Source organism: Neolamprologus brichardi, chromosome 17, assembly GCF_056152115.1.
Source record: "Neolamprologus brichardi isolate AB-2024 chromosome 17, ASM5615211v1, whole genome shotgun sequence".
NCBI classification, from domain to species: domain Eukaryota; kingdom Metazoa; phylum Chordata; class Actinopteri; order Cichliformes; family Cichlidae; genus Neolamprologus; species Neolamprologus brichardi.
The window spans coordinates 29,491,626-29,501,500 of NC_142120.1; the positions used below are offsets into that span (position 1 = coordinate 29,491,626).

Here is a 9,875-nt window from a genome sequence, read left to right on the forward strand (position 1 = left end):
TTGATTAACAAAAGCGGGGATATAATTTTTTCAGCCCCTTTTGAAAAGCCTGAAATGTCAAGCCTTTTAAAGGAGATTATTCTGCCTGTGTGCGATGAATAGAGCCCAGAGTAACCTTTTGTCTACAATTAAATATTCCAGCATAAATATAAAAGAAAATCAGAGATGGGGAAGATTGAGTCAGGAGAGATTGGAGAGGTAGATCCTCTGCCCGATAGTGGCAACAGCCTGGCTCTAATTAGATATGCCAGGCGGGCTGTGAGCAGTCACTCTCCACAGCACGCCGAGAGAAGAGGCAGCCTGAGAGAAGAGGACAGAGGAAACCTATCTGCTCATCTGTCTGTCCAGCGCCTTCCTCTGGGCATCCACAAGGTATTTCAGGAGACTTTGTTTTGTTTTGTTTTCCGCCGTTATTTGTTTTCCCGACATCTTAGCTGCCAGAGAGGAAGAGTCTAAAAGGCAATGCCTTCTGGGAACTGCATAAGTAGATAGGGCTGAATGGGGGGAAAAAGTTGTGAGATTGTTTGTGATTGTGAGGAATGATTAGGATGACAATAAGATACTTTAGGGACAAAGAGTGGTTTTTTTGGCACTCTGGAGGTAGACAGTGAGGCTGTCTGAAGAAGATGAAGAGGGATGATATTAAGTTTTGTATCCCTGCAGTGCTGCATTTGATTGTGTTTTGTGAGTTGCAGTTGGACTTGGCATTTGCATTGTGCACTTAGTAGGCTGCAGTGTACAAGGTGACCTGCATGCTTTGATAGGAAAGCCGTGGGTTTATTCCTTACGGAAACATACATCCGGTGATAAAGTTCTGCCATTAGCTGATTAGAAGTTTGTGCAAATGATCAGATGCTTTCCTCTAAATCGCACAGTTGCATGTAGTTCTGCTGGTTCAATTTGTGCTGAGCCAGTGCTGGTTAAAGTCAGGTTATAACCTCCTGTCAGCAGATTATTTTCCTGTCCAATCATTTTCTGGAATGACTTCATTAGAACGACACCATTTCAGTAAGTAGGCGTGGTGCTTCTTCTTTTGGCTTTTTGGCATCATGTGGTCATACATGGGACACTTTTTGACACAATTTTGGTTTCCTCAATTTAACCTGATGCTTGATGTGTAAAGTTCTGCAGTTTGTCTTCATACAAGCAAATTACTTTGAAATGAAGTGCTGCTGTGATCTTTGAACCACTAGAATTGTTTCTATCGTCACTATAGAAAGGCGCTCAGAGGAATGTATTAGAGGAATTTGTTTAAAAAACAAACAAACAAAAAGAATATGACTAGTGGATTGTCTTTCATGTGAAAACATTGCCATACAACTCTAAGATATGAAAAGCAGTATTTTTGAAGGTTTGTTGCTGGAGATAAAAAAGCCAAAATATATCTGAGTGCAAGGAGGAACACCCTGGAGAGCCTTTCAGCTACAAAAATCATGCAACAGTTTACACAGTGAAAAAGAAAGAAGGCAGTTGCTTTAATGGCCTACACACAGTTGAGCAATTCAGTAATAATTACAACTGTGAGTTAAGTTTGTGGTGGTGAGCGTAGCGGTGACTCCGCCTGGAAAATAGATGCAACAGGCTCTCTAGGCCAGTCAAATGACTTGATGATGTCACCGTTCTGTGTTGCTGCTCCTTCCTCACTGTTTTAAATTCTCTCATCTTTAAGTTCTCTATGAAGGTGAAATGTGTCTTTTTGCATCAAGCAAGTTGAGAATGTTCATCTTTTGTGTAAAAAGCTGCTTTTCTTCCTCTGTTTTTCCAGTCAGGATGCCCCAGAAAGACATTGTGACTTTTTGCTTTTGTGCCAAGCTTAATTCAGATGTAGTCACTCCATGGAAGTATCCATAGCATATACTTTTTTTTGTACGAGGAGTTTAGAATGAAATCAAACTAGATGAGCTTTCAGGGGAAAGACATTTTTTATGTACTAGAATAAAAAAAAAATTAATGTATAGAAAACTACAAAAGAAGTCTTTTAAATATTAACAGGTTTAATGAGTCTTGTCTTTTTGGGAATGATAAATGATAACCATGATGAACACAGTGTGAGTCACCAACACGTTCACAAATGTTTATTCAGCTACTGTGTTGATGATAAATGAAGCCTCCCTCGTTCAAACAGTGTCTCACAGATCGTATACTGACAGAGCGCCAGCCTGGAGTTAACTGGTGACATGTTGGTCCCAGCTGATGAACTCACGGTGTGCCTCTTGAGATGAATTACCTTGTGTTTGAATCTGAGTCTGATAGATTTCAAAGAAAATCCTGTTTCTGTACTGAACAAAAGCTTCGCCTCACCTGACGCGATGTTACATCTTTTATTTCCGACACAACAGCAGTGCTTGAAAGTGTTTTTTCTTAGAATAGCATCAAATCAAACCCGAGAAACACTGTCCCACTTTAGTTTCACTCTTTTAAATAGACATGCAAAGGTCCATGTGGGCATATGGTCTCAGAATATTAGCTATTATTAATATTCATTTATTGATGCAGGCATTTGGTTAGATAGTAAATACTGTATTCTGATGAATATATAAGTCTCCTGTATTTCATACAGTTTGAGGTATGCATATCAGACAGTTAGCAAGATATAGTCATTTTTATGGTAACATGAAAAGTCAACATTTTTTAACAGAAAGTTTTTGGATCCAGGCCGTCTGTAAAGCAGTCAGTTGTATCTACTAAATTCATCGAGGTTAACATAAATCATCTATGTGTGTGTCTTGTTTCAGGTTATTTGTTTGATGTGTGGCCCCTCAATAACAATCAGCATGTTCTTCTGGAAAAAACAAAACAAAACATACTGTCCACCCCTGTTGTACCTTGTGCTGTATTCAGGATATTTTCTGAATATTTGTTTTTTCCGATCTGTCCCGTTCACTCCATTGATCATCAACTCAGTGCAATGAACATGTTTCTTAAAAGAAACACAGGAAGCACAGTAAAATATATTTGATTCCCTTGGATTATAGTTTACGGTACTGTGCAACTTGAGCCATCCCTCTTTGAACAGTGGCTGCTTTTTCACTCGTTTTCAGTGCAGTCCTTGGATCTTAGCCCACAACTTGCTATATCTCAGCATGGGGTGCAGTGTGTTCCTGAAACTTCAGAGCAAACTGGACAAGTGAAAGACAAATACAAATGTGGCAGGCAAACAGTATGTGAAGGTCATGTTCTTAAGAATTAGGAAAAAATCCTGTAGAGACCTGACAAAGGGCCTGAGCAGTGTAGCTGGCCCTTCAGTTGATCCAGCTTCTGTTTGCTGATGATTCATCAGAAATGATCTCAGCGGAAGGGCGGAAGAAGGGAAACATGACCGGGGTATACTAAATTACACAAAAACTGGACTGTAAATCATTGGCAATAGTTGTTATGTAGCAGTGAAATCCAATTATGAAATTCTGGGTTCTAATTGTTAATATTATCTACCATGCTATACATACCAGGAAGGAGGTACAGCTGTGCGTGTCTACAGCCATCTATAAAACATGATGGAGGCTCTGTCGTGGTTTTGGGCTAATTTCTGCTAGTGGTCTTGAAGATGCTGTCATAACTGATGGAACTATGAATGCACAAACGTACCGTCAGGTTTTGATCAACCCTGCACTGCCATCTGCGGAGCATCTGATTGACAATAACTTTATTTTTAAGCATGAAGGTATCAGTACATATCGGTAAGCATCAAATACAGTGCTAATAAATACTGTGCTTTCATGTATCTTTGCAGATTTGAGTAAAGTGTTGCAACTATTTTCTGTTTTCCTGACATATAAAGAAATGAGCGCTAGCTCAAAACCTTTGCACAGTACTCTTCTAACCTTTTCTAAACCCTCTTGCATTTACCTAACATCAAGCAAGCCTTTACCAGGAACTGCCCCACATTCAAATCTGTTCCCAACCCTGTTTTAATCTTAATCTTAACAGTCAACAGAAATACTAAACTAAGCTCTGCAAGAAGTGTACAACGTGAAAAAACCCATCTTTGGGTGTTTTTTTTTTTAAATCATTTTTTCTATGATTGTGAGAACACCCTGGTCCTTATAAGTAATGAAGCACACAACACACACACACTTACAGCAGTGTGCCTGTGCTCAAGCAGTACTAACACACATACATAAATCTAATGTCACCTCTATTCCAGCAGCCTGTTTGTTCCCAGAGGGCATCTTCAGAGCTTTGGAGGGCTGATTGGAGTAGACAGCAGTAATGACTGCAGGTCAGGAGGTCACAGCCCTGTTATGATAACTAAATTCTGGGGTCAAACGCCTTAACGGCAGCCCGCTGTGACTGCTGATGATGCCCCGATAACAGCAGATGAATAATACACTGTTATTTGAACAGTTTAAATCAGAATTAAATCAAGATTCATTCATAAATTGAATTTTCTTCTTGCTCAGTTGTCATGCCTCAAGTACGCCAACTTGGTAACCCCGACTGACCCAAATATAAGCTTTTTTTTTGGAAAGTTATTTTATTTTATCATGCATTTAATTTGAAAATATTACAGTGGAAGAATTTTGAATGCTCACAGAAAATACGTTTGTGTATGGTTATAGACAGCAAATCAAGCAGAGCATTTCAAAAACGTACAATTTTGTTCTAATAGTTGCCAGTTACTCTGCAGACAGACCACAAAACTGCAAAATACCTCACCATGTTCTTTTATCAGAAGACAAACCAAGGTCATTTTATTGCCTTTTAACTTTTTAATCTTTCTTTCTCTTTGTTACAGACTTTTTAACAGGAAATTCTTTTTTTTATTTATTTATTTATTTATTTTTTTACACCAGAGTAGTTATTTGAATCAAGGCTGGTTGTAAAGGGGTCAGTTTTATCTACCAAATTCATCAAGTTTACACATTTTCTGTACGAGGCCAAATAGTCTTTAAACATTGTGTAAAATACTATAATTAGATTAAATATCAGAGACATAGTAAAAAAAAAAAATGTTAGTGAGATTTATTACATAATCTGAATTTTATACCAGTGCCAGTGCAGGTTCTTAGTAGGGAGTTACTTTAGTTCAGTTCTTTTCTCATATGCACAACACATGGTTATTGTTCTACAGAATAATCAAACTGGGACTTAGACGGTACCAGTGACTGTAGAAAACTGTTTTCTAAAGTCATTGGATGGTACTAAATGAAATAGATATAATTTTTTTTTTTAAAGTGTCTGTTATTTCCACATTTTTGACCATTAATGCTAGAAATTGTGTTTGAAATGTTGTCGACCACACAGTCATCATCTCTCTGCATCCCCGAGCACACATGGAAACATTCAAACACGTACAGTAGGCAGGTAGTCAGACATACAATATTGGCACACTTACTTCTACAGAGAGTCAGAGCACATGTATAAATCTGGCATAATGCTGATTTTTACTTTCCCCAAAGAGGACTGCTAGCTTGGCAGAAAGGAAACAAGAATTATTCAATCAAAAAGCTCTCCTTCCATATCCAGATTTGACTCCAGCCACATAAAGCTGGCCACATAATCCTTTTATCAAACCTTCCGATGCAATATTTTTATTGGAAATGCCCAGAGAGAGAAATAATATTAAGGTCATTTCTATATCTAGTTTATTTTTTTTCCTTAGAAAAAAAAAAAATCAGCGCTGCCTTCCATTTTTATCTTGAGACAATAATTACTTCAGGTTTGCGGATGGAGACCTAACTGCTGATTATGAAGGTTCTCTGCCCACTAAGGGAATCTCTGTCTTCATCAGTAATAACAAAATCAAATTGCCCTCATTAAAAAAAAGTGTGTGCGTGTGTGTGTGTAGAGTTGGGGGGGGGGGGGTTCCACTGTGGTGACCCTTGGACAGGCAGGTTGAGGGAAAATGTAGTCGGTCAGCTGGTGATGTTGGCTGCTACTACTAATATCTCTAAAGTGGTAGATATGGAAGCTGTGAGAGCTGCTATTCTGTCCTGTCAGCGTTTCACAGCTTTATATCTCTGCTCGCCAAAGCTCAGTGGGCTGAGCTTGGTGTGTGCAGCCAGTGGGGTTTTTGCTGGACTGAAACCATTTTCTCTACTGGAAGAAAATTATCTCCTTTTCTACTAGCTCCTTTGCTTCTAAGCGGTGTTTTGATTGTTTTCTGTTTCCTTCCTGGTGTGAATATAGCTGATGACCTACAGTTATATGTGTAGCTGTTGATGTAGGTGAGCATCTATTTGTATGTAAACCTGGCTGGAAAAAAATTGGATAACTATCCGTACATATAGGCTCAAAACATGTGAACCATCTGAGAAGTTGTATTCAGTAATAATTTGTAAAACTTGGTCTGATCCAAGTCTCTCTTGCACAGTCTATCCTTTCTCCATGCTCTTGCCTCCAACCCATCAAGACCCTGGTTCTGCTGGAAGTCGCCAAGTGCTTGTTCATAGAGGGTTGTCTGATTATTGGGGGTTTCTCTCTATTACTGTAGGATCTTTAACCTATAGTATAAAGCACCTTGTATAACTTTTTGTGTGTGACACGTGGCAGGTGAAGTGAACAAAATGTTTGGCAGCCTCTTATATATGATTTATTTTGCTAGATTTGGATTAAAAAATGTTTTATATAGCATGGAGACATTAACTCTGTGGGGTTTGGCTACAGTTACTTTCATATTGGTCTTGAATTACTGTTAATAAGCTGTACGACTGTAGCAAATCATAACGTCACACTGCTTAAGTGCTAACATGAGAAAAAAAACACATCAAGCACAGATTTGTTGAGTTTTTAGCATTGCTAGAGACTTTTTTGTAAAAGACGGATGATTCCTGATGCTAGTCAGCTGTAGCCATAATAAGAACAGTTCATTCACCTGTTGGCTTATTCCAGTCGTGGTTCAGTAGCTGTGGAGTAGCTCAGTGTGAAGCTGGTCTTTTGTATCAGACACAAGGAAAAACAAAGCCAAGGTTCTGCTGTACAACACAACAACGGACAAAGACTGAAATAATGCCCATAAAAGATGCCACTTTTGGCTGTCTGACCTCAGTAATGGCTGCTACTCTATCACACTGATGGAATGATGCAGCCTGCGACCTGGAAATTGATGTCTGGTCAGTGGATCTGAGAATTAAGTGGCTTCTCTCCATTAGACTTTCTGACCGGAGTGGCCATGTAAGGTCCCAGACTGTGTCTTCATCTGGGTGGACTGGTAATGGGAAAACAAGTCATAGTTCACTCTGATGCATAGGTGTATGTTTGTGTTAGGGAAAAAATCCAACAGCTACAGAGCTGCGTGTGTGTGTGTGTGTTTGTGTGTCTAGAGAGCTATGATTATCCGCTGGAGGAAAACAAGTGCAGAGTGAGGGGTCCATTGTGGAAACAGGATTATAGCCTGTGAGGGAGAACAGAAGAGTCTCTGCTTTGTGTTAATGTGCAGTGTTTTCGAGTATAATGTAAATGGTTTAATTTGCGTTCTGTGCGAGTGTGTGTGTGTGTGTTAGTTGATGATTTAAACAGTGAGTGTGTCTCATTAGTTTTTTTCTGCTGAATATGTAAACCTTGTTGTCTTGGAATGCAGGCCCAGGGCACGTGATTATTAATATGACAGCATGCACACACACACACACACACATATGCGCGCGTGTGTGTCTGTATAAGTAAACACTTCCACAATCAGACATCATTTAGTTTGTTTTGATCAAGGTGTACAACCCAGAGAGAGCACAGAGACAAGAAGAGCGAAAGAAAGGAAGAGAAAGAGAAGGCAGACTTTTCTTTCTAAGAGTTCCCCCATGTCAGTCGTGTAAGAAAGCCACCAAACCAATAATTTTGTCAAGTTCTTTTTTTAGCGGAGCGGCTGAAGCGTCTTTGGATTGCCACATGTATAAAGGCAGCCCATATAAAGCCATTCACAGCACTGAATGAACACGCCATCTGTGGGGCTTTCTTATTTCCTCTTCTCTTTTCTTCGCCTCCTTTTTCAAGCCTTGTAATCAAATTTGAGCAAAATCAAATGGCGGGAGGATAGAGGGAGAGCAGTGGGGGGGAGGAGGGGGGAGGAGGGTTCAATGAAAGTACCTTTTGTTGGTCTGAAACGAGCAAGTAATTTACAAAATGCCCTCCCTTTGTGCAGGGGGCTAAGGGAAGAAAGAAATCAGTAGCTTTTAGAAGCTAGGCCTTGCGCTGCGACGGGCAAGATAATGAAAGCCGTCTTGTGTTTGTGGGCTAGAGAGCATCTCAAAGGCAGACCAGGCCCCGGCTCAGGGTTAGCTCGGCTGCTGAAAAAAAAAAAAGGAAGGAAAAAAAAAAAGAAACCCTACAACACTCTCCTCTGTGCATGCGTGTGTGTTTGTGTGTTTGGCAAAGAGCGGCAAAACAGGACTGCTGTGCCCGGCTACTCTTGGCAGAGACACTCTGAGGAACAGGCAGAGTTGTCGATGCTGAGGAGAGAAGAGGAATGAAAGAATGACTTCAGTGGCTACGGGTGGTGCTTCATCTCCTCTTACCTGGTGTCCTGTCGCAGGTGCATCTGGCCGGCCCTACATACAGAGGTGGCAACACCTCCGCAGAGGAGTCTGGAGCTGGAGAAGAAGAAGAGGAAGAGGAGGAGGAGAAGAGAAAACATCCTGCAGGGATCATTGTGCTGAAGGATTACGAGGGGCAGGCAGAGGATTTGAGCTCGCTGGTATCATGTTGCGTCCTTCTGTTCCTCTGCTTCCACATCACGGGAGCTCAGCACCTGACTGGTGAAGGGACAGTCAGCTTTTACCTGCGTGGACCTGCTACGTTATTACCTAAGTGACACCTGGTTAGATCGCTCCTAGGGATTATTACAGGTCAGATCATTTGCAACATTTAACTTCTGTTTGTGCAAAAACTAAATTAGTCAAACTTGTTATGAGAGTAAACGGAAACTAACTATGTTAAACATATCTAGAAGCCATTCATCTGCGTAGATACGACAGATGTCTACAGAGGAATAATAAGTTGTCACACGTTATATACTTAACAGCGTTACTAAAAGTTGTAATGACCACATTTGTCCTAAGAAGTTGTTGTAAGGTTATGTTTAAATGTGTGATGGGTGTTTGTGTGGCCTACAGACTCCATCCTGGTTGACAGTGAGTGGACTGATACCTGAAGACACCACCTGAAGTGCAACTCATGGTGAGTCAGGACAAAATATGTAACGGGTTTCTCCTGCTTCCTACACACACACACACACACACAAACACACACACACACACACACACACACACACACACTATTCTCACCTTTTAATCAGCTGTTTGTCTGCGTGTGCCTAAAGCCATTGCCTCTTTGCTCCATGCTTGTCTTCATCTTACAAATCTTACATTTGAAGTGCCTGAATTATAGTGAAGATAATTAATGAATTTCACATGAACTATATTAGATTCTTCTCTTTGTGTGTGTGCGTGTGTATGTGTGTGTGTGTATTAGCTTTAAAAGCCTTTAAAGTTTTCAGATAGAAGAGGTGTCACATTAAAGTAACCGTCAAAGTGTTATTCCGATATGGCTTTGAATGTCTTGGACCTTCGTACTCCTCATTTTGTTCTCTGCATTGAAGTCTTGAATTCTCACACTGTCAGTGAAGCCAGAGAAGATCGGCATAAGTGAAGGAAAACTAATCTGAGCCACCTGTCTAAGTTAGAAATCACATGACATAATTTTTAATTGCAAAAATTGTGCTTGATTACAGACTCCTTGTGTCAAGAAAGTAGTGCATGTTTACACTGCTGAAAACACAAGCTGATTTGTGTTGTCAGTGAAACTACCTCAGAACCTTTCTCTGCCCCTGCTTCCTCTTGTATAGAAGAAAAACGAACAGTACAGTGAAAATAAATGAATAATTATTAGCAAAACAATCACAAAGTCAGATATTAGAAGATTAAGACTAGAATGAATGATGTCAT

The 9,875-nt window shown here is 40.1% G+C and overlaps 1 long non-coding RNA gene across 1 annotated transcript; it reads left to right on the forward strand.

Annotated features, from left to right (window-relative positions):
* Positions 1-243: 243 nt before the first annotated feature.
* On the forward strand, positions 244-9,109 carry LOC118454720 (uncharacterized). The gene is made up of 3 exons (XR_004843863.1): positions 244-372; positions 8,465-8,777; positions 9,045-9,109. It is a non-coding gene; the product is annotated as an uncharacterized LOC118454720 (long non-coding RNA).
* Positions 9,110-9,875: the final 766 nt, after the last annotated feature.